Source organism: Dromaius novaehollandiae, chromosome 4, assembly GCF_036370855.1.
Source record: "Dromaius novaehollandiae isolate bDroNov1 chromosome 4, bDroNov1.hap1, whole genome shotgun sequence".
NCBI lineage: Eukaryota > Metazoa > Chordata > Aves > Casuariiformes > Dromaiidae > Dromaius > Dromaius novaehollandiae.
In genome coordinates, this window is record NC_088101.1 from 60,024,363 (window position 1) to 60,041,534 (window position 17,172).

Here is a 17,172-nt window from a genome sequence, read left to right on the forward strand (position 1 = left end):
GAGAATAGCTGTATAGTACTATCACAAAGCAGAGACTGAGTGAGGAGACTACCTAAAATGGGGACAAGTAGGCTTGCTGGCTCCTGCCTCCCCCAGGAGGAGAGCCTGAAGCTCAAGAGCAGTGACAGGAATAGGAAGACGTGGGGAAGGGGATGCCATGATGTGGGGAAAAATGGTAGGAGAGGGAGGGACAAAGGGAGGAAAGGTCTGCAAGAAAATGTTTTGCTTTGACTGAAGTTAGGAGCACCTAAAATCAAAACCCTAAGTCTAATACAGAATTTGAATAGGTAATGAGCTCTTTTGCTGTTCTGTAAAGTACATCAGGCAGAGAGCAGTGTGAAGATGAATGAATCGCTTGTAAAGTACTAGAAATACCAAACTCATTAAAGTGCTACTACGTAGCTTTTTAAATATTAGCAAAAAGACCTCTTGGCTTGATACTTGTAAGCCAAGTATCAGTGCAGTGAGAATTTTTACAGCATAGCTATAAACCCGTGAAAATAAAATTTATAGTAGAAATCCCAAGAGAGCCATAACTGTACCACGGCAAACAAGATACTTCAATAAAAAGTGCCTGAGAATCAGAGCTGAAATTTACTGCAAAAAGTACTTGAGTTTGACAGCGCAAGTATGTTGCAAGCCAAGAAGAGAGAGAGCCAGATGGGAAGTGCTTAGCATAATGGGAGGTCCAAGAGGGAAGAAGAGTTAGATACTTGGTTTCCAGTCTGATTTCAGTAAAAAGAATGATGCCAGCTCTCTAACTTTATTTCAGTGTCTCTATACAACCCTTCTAAAAGTGACTAACTGCAAGAACAGTGATGTTACTATGGAAATTCCTAGTCACAAATAGAGTGTCAACAGACCGAATTACCCTACTTGTTCAGCAGGTAGTAGAGCGGCCTCCTGGAAGGTGGCAGTGATGTTGGTACCATTTGATATCTTGATCTTTGTTGTTGATTTCAAAATGAAACCAAGCACTGTGTGGTTGCTTTTTTGTGTGAATAGAATTGCCAACGTACGCTTTTCAGTCTGAAATGTTATTCCCTAATTCAAGGAAGAGATATATATTGTGTGTGTGAAAGAAAGACATGCACATCCCCACATTCAAGTTTCTCCCAATTAGGCAGTGAAGGAATTAAGGCAATATCTTCCACCTCCAGCCTGGTTTTGTAAGTGGAAGGCCTTAGAATGTGCTTTGTCAAAATGATGAATGTAGCAGGTCTAGGTTTCTCTGGGACAGTCAACTGAGTGGGGAGCTGTTTTGGGGAAAAAACAGTAGAAAATAGAAAATGCAAGTAAGTGCCAAACTACTGTGTCATTCTCAGAAATGGGTATCCAGCAAGGCTGCATATCTCAGACTTGGAATGCTTGGCTTTTCACTAAGGATAGATATTTAGCCAAGCCACACTCCTTTTTAAGCCAGAAGGAAGAGGAGGTTAGTAACTAAATAAGTACAGAGAAGCTTGATGGGAGATTTTTAGGACTTCATGGTCCAATGTAGTTTGAATATACAGTTCCTGCTCATAGGAGAGTGCTATAGAAAGGGAAGACAGCATTTTCAATAGGAGTTCTATGAAGAAAAGAATGAAAGGTAGGAGGTAAGAGGAACCCTGATGCAGAGGTGAAGAAAAAGACTTCCATTAGAATCTGTAGCTAGATTTTATGGCCACACTTTTTATAAAAGACCTCACTTAAAATCTATTTACAACCCTTATCAACTAAGAGAGATTGCCATAGAGGCAATAAATGGTTTGTACAGTATGACATTGTTCTATTTTATGCTTATAGATGACCATAAGACCTAACAGTCCTCAGAATATTCTCCTCCATTTATAAAACAGGTCTTTCCCTTTACAGATCATTTAAGTGGTTAATAATATGGTGACTGATTTCTGAACTTTCTCTCAGGTCTTTGATATTCACTGATTTTTTTTTTTCCTCTTGTTATCCCACTCTTCCTCTCCCCCATCCTGACCAAACAGAGAAAACATATCATTTGTTCCACACAGGCAGTTGAATGTGAAAACCAATAATTCCAGCCAGTGGCGTTGGCTGAGTAATTATGTCTTGATACATAGGTTGTGAGGAAAGTCAAGTGCGTCTAAAGAAACTGAGCTGCTGCAGTTAGTCTACCATGTGCAGTGACTAATTTCATTGGAGAACTGAAAGTAAAATGAAAATCTTCCACCAGGACCTTGTGGAGAGGAGCATTGCTTTTGTCAAAATATTGAGCCCGCTGGCAGTGGAAAGTGTGAGCAAGGAAATTGGATTTCCTTGTTTCAGTGTCCTTGCTTGAGAGGAACACTGATGTGATTTTGTATGGAAAACTGATTGATGATCTTGCCATGTCAGTTGATCTTAATTAGAAAACATGACAAATCGGAGAAGAAATAAATGTTTTTGTTGCATTCTGCCCAAGACGGATTCTGTGATAGTGAATCAGTTTGATGTTTAAGGCATTTATTACTACAAGGAGATTTCTGATATTACAGCAGCTTATTAATTCTCACTTTTTTTTTTTGAGTGAGCATAAATTAATGATAACATTCAAATAAACTTAGGACAATGGTATCCATCTTATTCCACTACAACTTTTTTGTATTTCTTACGCTTTTTTTTTCTTTACACGTGAACTGTATTGTTGGGTCAGTTAAAAGAAATATAGGAATAAAAATTGTACCCTTCCGTACATTTCAATAAAAGAAAACAAGATTTGTCACAGAAGGGGAAGGGAAGGACCTCTGGCTCACTGTTTTTACTACTACAAGCATCATCTCATGTTACTACTTTAACAAGCTGATCAAGATGTGTCTTAAAATACTTAGGATTTGCAGGATAAGCTATCAAATGGGAAGGTTTTGGGGAGTCACGTTCTTCTGATGGCTAATAGCCCTCTAATTTCCAGCATAACTTACTTATGGCTGGTGTACACCCATTTGTCTTTGGGCCTGTGTTGTCTTTTAGCTTACACAGCACTTCTAACAGGTATTTTCTCCCTTTCTGGACAGCAAGCCTATCTCCTGTTAGTATTTCTTTTGCTAGGTGAAGCAAAGCTGTAGAGCAGACACCTGCCCTTTGCTGCAGCAGTGTTAGATGAAGAGGTTACCATTTTCTAATTATTTGCAGCCCCTTTCCCTGGAAATTAAAATCCCTTGTTATCTACCAGCAGAGCTGTTAATATGAAGACACGCTGAATAGTCTTTGTGAACCTACTTTTGTTGACTAGTAGTTAAATTGACTAGGGTGACTCATAGTGACCTCAGTAGGTTAGGAAGCATTCACCCAACCAGCCTGAGTTGGTGTCTATGAGAGATGTGTAATCTCTAGCAAAGAGATGGTGATGGATTGTTTGGAGTGAACCAGGAGAGACCTTCTTAAATCAACCCAGTGGGGATTAGGAGAGGATACATGTGTATGTATAGGGGCTCCTCTGTGTGAGTGCTCTCTAGATTTTTGTCCTTTTTACCCAGTTCTTCAGCTGGGCTTGCATAAGATGAAGCAGCTTAACAAGGCCCAAGGAGTGAGTAGCTTAGTTACACTTAACGCCTTAGCTTTTCCTGACTGATTTAGGGGGTAGGCTTTTTTTTTTTTTAAACTCTCTGTCTCTTAGTAGTGGCAGTTGTTTTACAAAGTGCATAGAAGTTGGGTATAACAAAAATGTTTTAAGGAGGAAAACAAGCTCCACACATTATAAGCAGTTCCCATGCTTATGCAGAACAGATTTTTTGCAACTTTATATTTTAACTGTGAGGAGAAGGGACCTGCTGCAGTGTTGAAGCTTTGTCTGGTTTTATTTGGTTTTAGACTTTAGTTATATTCAAAATGTAATTTATCTTTTATTCTTAGGCAAGTATACTGTTAGTGCTCTCTTATATTTCACTCCAGTTCATCTGCCTGAATGCCTGACTAGTGTGTACCAATGTTCCAGACAAGTTGTATGCACCTACGTTTTATCTTGAAGGCACCAAATAGGTCAATGCTGCTCTGTAAACTGAACATCCCTCAGAATTGGAGCACATAGGCTTGTTACGAACAGTTTTGTTTCAAGAACTTAATATACACCTCATAATATAAAGAAGGATATATGTCTTATAGGTAATATACTTGTATAAATGCTTTCACCTAAATATTTGAGAAGATATTAGTTTGTCCGTTTACATTTTTTTTCTGTTTAAAACAATTCATGCTCCTTTTAAAAGTTTAGTAGAAAGATTGTCTGATCGTCCAAGTTAGGTAGTTAAAAGTCACTAGTTATCCTGACTTCCTGGGACAGTTTTAAGGCGGAATCTTTTTCAAATGGATGGAATATGGGATAACCAGAGAGGTGGACCTGCTAAAGTAGGAAAGTAAAGGGTTCCAGTGATTATTTAGAGTTCAGGTTGTCCACATCATGCTCTATTGCAAAGTATAGATGTACTTTTTGACGCTCATAGGATTTTGCAGGGCTGCAAACTGATTAAAATTACGCAAATTTGTATCTGAAATCCAAGAGGAGGTGCATGGAATCTTGTAATGTGTTTTTACTCATTCATTTTGTCTGTAGAGCTGCATTTAAGGTACGTGCATAGAAAGACTGGCTAGAGAACACTTGATTTTTCACTAAAATCGTGAAGATTAGTTGTGTTCTGAATGGTAGTGCAAATTCTGCAAGATGTTTTACATATATGAAGTGTAAGGAAGCTTGATGTTAGCTAACACATCCTCATATTCACCTATTGCCTCTGGCCAGCAGTGTGAATCAAAGCCTTGATCAAAGAAACAAAATGACCACATTTTGTGAACCAAAGCCACAAGCTGAATGAACATGAGACTTGTCTTCCTCAGCTCCTTAAACATCAAGACAGGTAATATTTATGCATTTCTGAGAGTTTCCTGGCTCAGGCTCCAGTGTTGACCTATATTGGGAATGCCTTGTTAGGTTTTTCCTCCTATCCTGAGTGAGCTTTACTGTTCTGCAGACTCAGACTCTTTAAACTTCCCTATTCTTCTAGCAACCCCCATCTGCATTTAATTTCTGCAGACAGTTGAGATATAATTTCTCACAGTCAATATCTGTTGTTGGGTCTGCTTCTTTCATCTTTAGCTTTAAGAACACAGTATGATAAATTCTATTTAATGCCACTGCACCTTTACCCATATAATTTTCATGAGGATATAGTAAGCAAAAGTTGCCATTTGTGCAAGTATTCAGCTGTGGCCTTTACAACCCTTTCCTCTGCTGCCCCCCCCCATTAGCTTCTGCCTTCAACAAGGAGTTTGCTAGTGCAGACAATAAAAAATAATGTAATAAAAAGCAGTAAAATTTCTGTTTCAAAAAAACCCTCTAGACGCATGAGTTGAAAATGCAACACAATTACTGCTTTTGAGTTTGTGGCAGATGCTAATGTGTAGATGATGGAGATGCTCCTTATCATGTTGAAATTATGTTGGAAGCTTATTCAAATAGATGAATGAATTTTCCACTCTAAGATATCTGACTCTAACAGATCAGACTGTTTATGGTGTTTAACTCTCACTTTGTGGTGTTCTGTCACAGCTTTGCTGATGCTTCATGGCTTCTTGAAATACCAAAGACGTACTTAAGCAATTTTATTTGTCCTTCTGGGACAAGACAAAAATGTGAAGTTAGAAGTTGCTGCTCATCTATATATGGTATTCTCTTCTGGACTTCATGATTCAGCAGTTCCCCTTTTCTGAAATGTTTAATGATGGAAGCTGTAATAAAGTACATGGGCATTCTTTCATCAAGATATCTCTAATGGACATGTAAAAGTGTGAAAGAAATCATGGCTAACTGTATTGTTTTGAAACTCTCATCTTCCTGTTTCCATCCTGTATCTTTTTTTGTTATTATTCAGGTGTAGTAAGTAGCTGAATTGCATGTTATTGCTAAGACTTGGTGTGCAGATAAGCCTAAAAAAGTGCTATGTTATGGCCTTGATGACTGCTCAGTGAATTATCGTGAACTGTAGTTTTTCAGCTCTTCCTTTCTTTAAAGAGCAGGCTGGCTTCCTTAAGAAATAAGTCTTTCCAGCTCCCAACATATTAAGATGAAAGTGGAATATGTAATTCATAGAGAACAATTTGTATGCTGGGTTTAGCTCCTTTATTCCTCTGTTTCGGAATCATCTGAGAGATCATGAGTTCATCAGGTGAAGAGGCTTAATATTGCTTGTCAATTTTTGCCTTTTATGGGTTGCAAATGGTTTATTATAAGGAGCTGTTACATTGTGGTGAAATTGTAACCCAGTTACCAGTGGTTTGACAGGATGATTTCTTTCCCCTGAATGGATACTTTATTTTTGTATTCAAGGAAGGAGTTGGGAACCCTTGCAGGAGAGATACTGAAAACTGTTTCAGAAATATTGTAATATTTGAAACTTTGTACATAGAAGCTCCTGCTGGTCTAACACAGAAGCTCCTGCTGGTCTAACACATTCTTCCCTGGTCTAATATAGGGGTCTTTTGGAATGAGAAAGATTTACATATAAATTTAACTTCTTGTTGCATTTACACAAAGTAATTGCATGTTTGGCAGTAGTGGGAAGAACTATGATAAGGTTTTTGCTTTGGTCATTTAACTTCTTTTGCTACAGCTAGGAACAGTCTTTTTGAGTATGCTAATAGCTGTTCAATTTGGCAAATAATACCTCACATCGATTTAAAAAAAAATTCTGCAGGTGACTGAGTATGGCAGAAGATTGAGTTATTCCTCCTGTGAGTGAAAGTTCATAGACAGCATTGTGCAGTATTCAGGCAGCTTTACTTATAATCTGGTGGGCATACAGGCTTTTGAATTTTTCAAGAAAACACTTTGATATTTTCACTGACATCTTAAAAATAAGTCTGACATTTTGCCATTAAGAAATAATAGGAAAAGGAATTAAAAATGGAATAAAAGATAACTAGTGAATGAAAGCTCATATACATATCAAACAACCATCAGCTCATTGCTGATAAAAGACAAACTCCCATTGCCAGGAAGAAAACACTTTTAATGGAACAGTCACTCCAGCACTGAACTCTCAATTTTGATCTTAGTGACCTACGAAGTATCTTCAAAAATGAATCTGAAAACTAAGCTTTAGAACTGTGCCATTCCTAACCAAGAAGTGACACACATTTAAAAAAACTGGGAAAAACTGGTTCTTGGAATTCCAGATAGTTTAATTGCATGGTTCTCTGAACAGCAGTATGTGGTGGAACCAAGGAGGCAGTGAAACTGTAGCGTGAATTGAAACCTTTTACATGAGTTTTGCTAGCAAATAAAATATTGATAGATCTACAGCTTAAGAGTAATTGTTCTAGGCTGTACTGTACATCAGGCAAACAAACTTCAGGTTAAGAGGAGCTTGTGTGCCTGGAAACTTGTCCGGTTTTTGCAGTTTTATTAGCTGGTGTGATTAAAAAAAGATCACTCTTCCTTATAAGCCTGAGGTGAATTCTCTTTCTTTTTTTTTTCTTTTTTCTTTTTCCTCTTTCAGTCCTAAAAATGTTCTTGTAGGACTTTTTGTCTCTGCACTTTTTTGTTTGTTTTGTTTTGTTGTTAATCAAACTGAACTAATATTATTCTGTTTGTGGAACCTATAATGATAATCCACAGGTTTGGAACCTTTATGTCCAGCACACAGGCTGTGCCATTTGACTCTTCAGAGCATAATGTATCAGAATTAGGAATATTTAAAAATATTTAAAGTATTTAACTGATAATAAGCAAATGCATTTGCAGTGCAGAGCAAAATTATGATTTTTCTGCTGTGTAGTAATTTGCTTGTGAGAAGTTAAACGTTCAGTGACTCTAAGGATAATAATATCCCATACCTACAGTATTTAAACATTACTAAAACATCTGTGACACACCTTTGAAAAAGACCTCTGTCCTTGCTTGTTTTCTAAAGCTGGAATCCCAGCAGGGGGCTCCCAGGTAACACTGAGAAGTCTTCAGTAATCTTAGTGCATAGTGTGTTTGGGTAATAGCTGTGTATTTTAAAATTTACTAGAATTTGAGTTAAATTACCATTTACAGTTCATATATTTTTTAAAAGTTTTTTTGGTAAGGTTTTGGTTGCTTAACTCTTTTACCTTATCTCAAGATTTTTTGGTGGTAATTGCTTTTCCTTGGATCCAGTTGCAGATAGTGTCAAGCTAAAATTTTTGCCCTTGGATCTTTAAAAAATCTCAGTAGAGATTTTTTTTTTAATTGGACATTCAAAGCATATTTGATATATTTATGAAAGGAGGTAGGTCTTAGAATTGGTTTTATAACAAAAGTATACTTGACATCAGAAGCAGAAGTGATTTTAGAGTAGGAGTATGACTCCTTAGATTGAAGTTCAGTTGGATGATTACTTTGTTTAGTTTTTGGCTTTTTTCTGGATTTCCTCAGTGACTTTGAGCAATTTACATGACTACTGTTTCTCACTTCCATAAAATGTGAGATGATAATGCCTTTTTTGCTTTTTCTATGTATATTTGCCTAGAATTGTCACTTTGTAGCAGAGCAGTCCTATTACTTTTCATTAGCCCATTCCTTTGAGGAAAGAGAAATAAGGGTATTCTGGTACCACTGTAGTTTTTACTACTTACACTGTAGTGCCTGGTGCACTGGCTTTGGAGCCTGTACATACTCCTGTAATTTTAATTTCCATGGATATGTCTAGAGTCTAAATGTGGTTAGAGTCATGAATTTAACTTTCTTAAATAATGCTGCTGGAATACTCACCAAAAGAGCACAAAGAGGTAAGACTGACACAACTTTCATCACATGTTCCCATGACTAGTCACAAGCAAAAAATACTAATCATGTTTCCCCAACTCCAGTGCTCACAGAAATATGATGAAAAAAGCCTGTTTCCTCCTTACTTGATTTTTCAGGGTGGCTGAGTATTCCAGCTGGAATACATTTGCTGACAGCTGGACTTAAAAAGTAGGATCAGGTAAAGATGGCAGCGCATGGTGCACAACATCGTTTCAGTCGCCTTGATCCAAAGGTCTAGTTTAATCAGCATTGCTTTACTAACTTTTACAAAACAGTACGTGGTTTATTAGCAAGTGGAGGTTATTTATTCCAAGGGTGTGTTCTAAAGGTAAAAACAGAGCCCACGCTAATTTATTGATAATGGACATAGCTGAAAATCTACTAAAAATGTAGCTATCAAATAAGAACTATTATTCAACTGCATATTCTTCAGAACATTCCTTGTTGCAGTTCAGGCCTGCAGCTTTAAGACAATGATGGGGAAAAAAAAAATGCGCTGTCCCATTCCTCCTAGATTGAATGTGATTTGCCTGCACACCAAATGATTGGATCAATAATATCTATTGTGGAACTGCCTTTTAATGGAAGGGAACAGATTGACACATTTTGTGCATTTCTTGAAAAAAAAAATCATGAGCTAAGATGTTGTTTGTACTGAATCTTTTCCAAAAAAATAAATGTGTTAAGTCTTTCTTTATGTCAAGCATAAATCAAACAGCCTCACTTATGTCTCTTGATTACCAGGTAGGACATATTAAAGGTAATACAGCATGGGGGACCTGTAGATGCTCTTCCTTGGATAACTTTTAGGCTTTTTAAAAGCTTTTAGAGATTAAAAGACTTTTACAAACTCTTTAAATGATAGCTCCCATTTTACTAAAAAGAGGATAGCCTTAAGAAATCTGTATCTTCTGTATCTTCTATAAATAAGTTTATCGTCAAATCTAAGGACAAGTTTAAAACATCTCACATCAGCTAATGAAGAAAAATACCAAGATTTTCACCTCAGATTTACTTTACAGGTTCTTAATTTATGCAAATAAATTAGTAACAGGGCTGGGAGTAGAACATATATCCCATGACTTATGCTTCCAGTACAACTGCTTGATCAAGTTGTCTCACAAAGTTTACAAAACCATCTGTCTGAAGCTTATGAAAAATGCTGTATTTGCAGTCTCTTGTGACCATATCTCAGAGGTGGTTAGGGTGACTTAAAAGATATGTTGGTAGCGTGCATCTGATCATCAAATAGTTACATTCCCAAGCCTGAGAAGTACCAAGGGCTAAACTTCACCAAATTTCTTCTACCTGTGCGATGATGCATGGGAGAAGTCAGCCTAACCTTTTTAAGTAGTTTATCTTCTCAGATGATAAAGTCATCTGTACAGTCTTTAGAAATCATACTAATATAAGGAGGTATATATATCTTTTTGGAAGATGATCAGTGTCTTGTTGGACCAAGCCTATTGCTATGCACGTTTTTGAAAAATTGGCATTTGGGATTTCTTTTAACAGTGAAGATCTGGGCATTTTTCATGTGTGGAAAATATACAGTTTCACAAAAAACTAGTACAAATAATTAGTGCTTGTTCTGCTTTCTTGTTACAAAGAAATCTGAATGGATTTGTGTTTTCCTGAGGATCTGGTCCTCTGATTTAATGTTTTCAAATGTAGCCTGCAATATACTCGGCATCCCAGAGCCACTTTTTTTTCTGTTGGGTGATACAGTAGTTTTTCAAGATCCTGCTTTGGCTCGTATTACTCAACATTCTGGGCTTTCTTGTATTCTTCCCCTTCTGAGATACTGGATGTGCTTTTAGCTGTTTTTTCCAAAGAGAAGCTCAGTATTTTGCAGTATACTTTTCACTCAACTGACTTTAGGATGGGCCTGTGGTGCGTGGTGTTTTTTATTTTTTATTTAATGCAGTTCCAAGAGTCAGAGCCAGTGACTCTGTCAGGGCAACATGGAGTTCTCAGTACTTGCAGTCAATGGCTCTGTTTCCTGTGTTACTCTGATTTGTGACCAGGTACCTCAGCTAAAATGAAACCAGCTAGGTCAGCTGTAGGTAAAGTACCTGGGCCAGGGAGAGCTGAGGCTGGTGTTGCAACCTGGTGATTTACCCAGAGTTCAAGAAATAGTTTGCTGTCAGCTCAGAGTCCCATGGGGTTACTTCTGTGTAGATTGCACTGTAGGCTTAACTGCTGAGCGAGTTTTAGGTTGCTTTGTATTTGTCTACACTTTTGACTCCTGTTTTAGGCCCCTAGTAGCTCAAGTACTTCAATTACTTTCAGGTTCTTCCCTAAAAGATGATGCCCAAGGCCAGATTCTCTGTTACTCAGGCAAAATTTGCTAAGCGGGATATATGAATGTAACGAAGTGTCTTAACTTGATTACATTTGTAATGCAATAAAATATCTCATCCAAAATTACATAAATTGTATTTGAAATACCTGTCTTCTCACATCTGCACAGGTCAGCTTCCCAGTCTAGTAAAAAGTGGTCAGGCTTGTAGTTTAATGTGGGATGCTGTTACCAGTGCTATAGCTATTTAGTAATGTTGCCTTATTAATGACTTTAAATATTCTAGTTGACATTAGTTTTTCGCACTTACGTTTTTTTAATAGAAAATAGGAAAAAGGCACTTTGGCCTGACAGTTACAAGATCATACGTGCTGGTAATATAGTATAAGGTGCTATTGTATTTTATAAAGTAATTCATTTGACATCATGTTTATTCTCCTCAAGCACTTGCTGTTTTCTAGATTGTAAATTGTTCTTGCAGCTACTTCTAAGTTAGGCTAAGGATATTTGAGAAGAAATTCTTGTTTCTCTCAGCTGGTGGTGTTTGAGGAAGAGTCAAAGTTGAGGACGATATATTGCCTGAAGGCTTTTTTTTTTTTTTTTTTTTTTTGTATGTAATTACTTGCATCTTTGCTTTGTGCTCAGGAAATATTTCTTGATCTGTGTGAAGATTAATTCACGAAAACAGTTTTTAAGTAATCCGGGCAGTTTTGCTGTTGATGCTGGTACCCACTAAATGCCTGATACGGTGCAAGCCCATCTTGTGTGGGCTTGCAGCACAGACCTGCTAACAGCCTACCTAGTGTGTGAGCTTTCTTAACAAAAAGGATGCTTCTGATAAGTAGCAACCCCTACAAACTAGCAGTTTTTATTAGTTCTCTTTCACATTGTGTGCTTTTAGTGAATTGACTGTCCTAGAGTTCATTTAGGATTCTATTAGTTTTAGGATATTATTAGGATAGTTCTTATCTCTTAGAATGCCTAAATTAAGACTCTTCCTTCTTGTGGATCTAGGTGTATTCATCTGTCTGGTATAGGTCCCTCTGGTAAAATTTTTGCAGCCTCCCATACAACCTTAATTTGCCTGCCTGATACCCTGATACTTTCATTGCATAGAAAATGCATAGATATGTTTTTTTTGCCTTCCCTCCCCTCCCACCCCCCACTTTGGTTGCAACCTCGTATTCCATTGATGTCAGTGATTAACATCAATATAAATGAAATGAGTGAGGATGTTTTTGAACAGCGAAGACCTTATTATCATTTTTCCCCTCAATAGTAATTATTCTCAACATGCTAGAAGTTAATTGCATGCAAATTGGAAATCTGTAGCAAGGTGCAACTTTAATTATTGTCTCTTTGTTTTTTTATTAGAGTGAAATAGATTTGCTTCTATTAAGTGTCTTTTTAATGAACTTCAAGACCAGAAAAAAACATATGCTGTGGTATATACCAAATACATATCAATATGAAATATACTGTTTACAGTATGTTAGCATATTGGGATTCAGCACAGAATATCTAGTTATATATTATTAAAAAAAGACTAATGTACACTGCTAACCATGCTCCCCAGGTCTATGACTTAAGTTACAGTGGTTTTAGAACAGCTTTTGCCTTTTTGTTCCAGAAACGCAGGTAAATGTTATAACTGTATGTCTCTCTTTGGTGTTATTTGCAAAGTATGTGAAGCAAGAAACATGATCAGAATTTTCAGGGGGATTGCAAATAACCTGAAGTTATGTAAACTCGAGCACTAACTTTCTAGAGTGTGATGGTGAAATATACACTGCTGCATGGGTATGTATGAAGCTGGCCACACTGATATAGTTGGAATTGCATAGATCACTTCTGAAAAGCATGTGGAGGTTTTTCTTTTTGATTGTTCAGTTATAAGATGTCTGACAACCTGTTAGTTATACAGATAAGAGCTTTTATGTCCTGTGATAGGAGGAAGATCAGATGGTAAACTATTAAAAAAAAAAAAAAAGAAAGAAAAAAGAAAAAAAAAAAAACCTAGTGAATGTTGTTACTTGGATCTTTTCCTGCTAGCTGTTCCCTAAAAGAAGGTAAAGAAAAAAATATTTTTACAAAGTTGACTATGCCCTTACTGGATGAAGAGATTCTTAGAATGTATTTGGATTTATTTGAGATTCTTCTCAAAGTACCTTCTATCATGAAAATTTATTTTGATGTAATTTCTATATCTTTTAATATTTTTAAGGCAACTTCTATATTCTATATATTCTCCTAGTGGAGATGGGCATTAAGGTGTATGGAGTTGTTACCAAAAAAGGTATTAAAGACCATTACATTGAGAAAGGTAGTCTTGACATAGATCGCATTGAAAGTGGCAGAGGTAGTAATTCCAAAGTATTGGAAGACATTCCCATTTCTGATATGAGTGAAATGGATGGCTGGCTTGTTCAGATTTAATATGCAGAACAGTTTAAGTCAGAGGACATGGAAATAATCTGAAAACAGTTTATACCAGTAAAGCAAGATCTGATGTGCTGCATAGAAAATATGTAGTATATGTTTTGTACTGTCCTTCAGCTTTAAAACCAACCATTTGTTAATCCCCTTTGGTTTTATTTGTTAACTTGTTGTGTTTTGTTTGATTTTTGTTACTCTTTGGATAGTATAAATGTAGTTAAATAGTTTTTAAACAATATTAATATACTTAAATAGGTGACAAATAATTTCAGCAATCTGTGTTTGATCCAAAATCTGCTTGAATTAAAGTGGTCTTTGAATCAGGCCTACTGGGCTTTGCTCTACAAAATGCTTATGTTTCAGTTCTTCCAAGTGATGTACGTGATAGTTGCAATCAATTACAGCATCTAAAGCTTGTGTTTAAATTCAAGCCCATGAAGCTAGTCCTTGCGACTCCAGCAGACTGCTTATGCACTTAATTACTGATTCTAAGAGCCCCTGCTCATACATTTAAAGCTGAGCCCCTGTTAAGTAGTTGTTTGTGTACAACTGATAAGACTCATTCAACCTGGAGTGATTTCTCCATCTTTCCTATGTTATTTTTACACTTAAAAATAAATGAAAATGGAATAAAAATTTAATTGGCACATTTGGGACTTTCTTCCTCCAACTTCTAAATCAAATGTAGGGAATTATTTGATAATACAGTATGAGTTGATGAATAGTTGCTTCACACAGAGCTGCACTTTTTTGGCAAATCTGTTATTTGCTGGGGGTGGAGGAATAGAAAGGGGAGAGATTAGCTTCATGCTCAGCTGGAATTTGTGTGGTGTTGATTGCTGGTGTGAGGAGAACACTTCTTTCTCACTTGGAAGTGGACGATAGCTTGCCTGTTGTTGTTTGTGAAGCCATTAGTGCTAAAGGAAAGTAACAAGGCTTTCTTTGAGTTACATCTGGGACTTCTTATGCTGTTTTGGCAGTCTGAAGGGATAGTAGCTTTTCTTCTTTCTTGTGAAGTTTTAACATTGCTTGTAGTTTTGTAGTCATCAATTTCCATTTGCTCCTTATTAACTACCAATTTACCACTTTGTTTTATCAGGTTTCCTAGGCTTCATATTGTGCTTGACTTTGAAAAAAGCCTCAGTGTTTCAAGGGGAAAACAACAACAGCAGCAGTTTGGTTTTTATATAAAAGTCCATAAGCTGTTACAGGTTTTCTGTTTTACCTGCAATGGTAAAGATCTACATACATCACACCCTATGAGTTTTAGCTATACTCACTTTTGTCTTGGATTTCCTTAGTTATGGCTGCGTACTTTCAGTTATAAATAACTACAATTATCTCTTTTCAATATTCTTCATCAAATGTTAAAGAAATGACAGAACTGTATTGCTTAATATATTATATTATGTGTAACACACAACTGTAAGTAAAGTAGTGGCGAGACTGCATTTCACTGTATATACAGTATTTCACAGATGCCATCCATTTATGGACATAATATAAAGGTTACGAATCCAGCAGCTCAGAGCTAGGGGGTGCCTGAATTGTGGTTGCCTGTTCCGTTTGCAGCTCTGACTTGAGACAGCTGCACAGTAGCTGTCAGGGATAGGTACAGAACAATGCAGTATGTAGACTTTTCTCACCAGTGCCTAATTAAATACTGAAGAAATAAAATCATGATGAATTGATCTTCATACAGCAAATGGACTAAATTTCCCGATTCCTCCACTGATTTATCATCCTTATCATGCAGTAGCACTGTGTCCTTTCTAGTCTTTTAAAATTAACTAGGGTAGCCTCAAGTTGGTCAGGAAGGAGTACTGTGAGTAGCAGGACTCGTCGGATTTGGAAAGAAGTGTTCATTTCTGAGCAGAAGAGTGCAACTAAGCTGACAGTGTAAATGCAGATTTCAAATTCTAAGTTTTTTATTTTTGCCTACTGAGAACGGTGGTATGCTGAATGGTATTAAGTTGCAGAGCTGGTGTCAAATATGAATAGTTATTTAATCTTACGGACTAATGACTTTTTGTGAAGAAGTATCACTGTGTGAAGGTGGCAATTTTTGCTGTTGATTTGGAGATTTGGCTGAGTAAGTGCACAAGGCTTGGGACAGGGTCACAGGTTCTCAGCCAGACCTGAGTTAGACTTACAATTTGCAGTGAAGTGCGTAGGAGGATTTGCAGGAGATTCACCTGGTATGCTACAACTTCATTTGTTGTCCCTGCAGAAGACAGTGGTGTTGATATCAGATGCATGGCATATGTATGAAAGTGCATACATGGCATACATTTTTATACTATGTTTAATTTATATTGTATCTGCCTGCATGTGATTGAGTGCATGTTTGTGACAAGCTACGTGGCTCTAATACATACATGTTCTTGCAACTGTGCAAATCCTAGAATGTAAATAAGACTAGGAACTAGTCTTAAAAAAAAAAAAAAAAAGTATTTTAAAAAGTTTTCAGGCCAAAAAGTCCTATAATCATAACTGTCCTGCTAAGCTGATTTTCAGGACTCAATTTAGTTGAAAGGAGCTGTAGCATGTGAAGTCTGAAGGCAATTGGAAAGATACAACTTTCACGTGTTCTGTTTAGCAGATGATAATGACTGCCTGTGGCCTATCAGCTATTTCCTCATGGGTTCCTTGGTGTCTTCCCCCTGCCCCTCCCCCCCCACCCCCCATAATTAAAGTAGCAGTATTTCTGTAACAGAACAGAAGTGACTGTGTAAAAGTGCCTTTGTGTTCCATGGTAGAGTGACACACTGCCTGCAAGTCTAATGAATTCAAAAGAAATCACCATGAACCAAATAATTTAAATTTTTTTTTTCTTGTGAAGCTTGAGCTGATGCATTTAAAGGATCTGAGAGCATAGGTAGTGTTGTAGTTTGAGATTGTTTTTATAGGCTAAGAGGTCATATTTCAAACTTATTTTCAATAAACTGTAATTTTTTCCCCCCCAAACTGTTACTTCCGTTTTTGGACTGCTGCAGCAATTTCTGTTCTTTTCAATCCTATCTTAGGTACATTTTTAAGGTCCTTAAAAATAGCTAGGTAGCTAAGAGTCATACTTTATGATTTTTTTAGGTTAACTGAAGTACACTTTTGGGTTTATGTTCTGTGGATATTACCTTCACTTTTGAATGATAACAGTGATCAGAGATTGTTTCAAGCAGGCAATGTCTTTTCCAAGCAAAGCTACCTTAACTTAAAAATAATGTAAAGCCTACTCAGACAGGCTCTGGAGAAATCTCAGCATAACAAATAACTTGGTTTAGTTTTAATTTTACATTTGTGTACATAATCTTTAGATTGTGCCTGTTCAGATGTTAGAATATATTTTATGTATGGGGTGAATACGAATTACATTGTATAAAGTAGCTGTTGTGATTTGAAGAGGCAGTAGTAAACCAAGGTAAATTAAAGAAAACCTATACTGAGATGTATTAAGAATACGTAAATTACTATGGTGAATTAAAAACTGTTCTCTTTTTTTTCCTACCAAGAATTGGTTGCATTTCTCTAGAAGAATCTGATTCCGTATTTTGTATTGTTCTAAAGAATTGTTGGAGAAAATCTGGAAAGAAGAAAGTGTTTGTCTCAGTTATGGTTGATTACAGAGAGAACCGTGATAACTCGTTAGTAGCATTAACATGCTCAGAAGAGCTGAAAG

General features: G+C 36.7%; 2 protein-coding genes across 4 annotated transcripts in view; one reads left to right on the top strand and one right to left on the bottom strand.

The window, feature by feature from the left end:
- Nucleotides 1-17,172, bottom strand: part of GABRB1 (gamma-aminobutyric acid type A receptor subunit beta1) — a 139,122-nt gene that overhangs the window by 44,190 nt on the left and 77,760 nt on the right. The window lies entirely within an intron of this gene.
- Nucleotides 1-17,172, top strand: part of GABRA4 (gamma-aminobutyric acid type A receptor subunit alpha4) — a 175,185-nt gene that overhangs the window by 8,191 nt on the left and 149,822 nt on the right. The window lies entirely within an intron of this gene.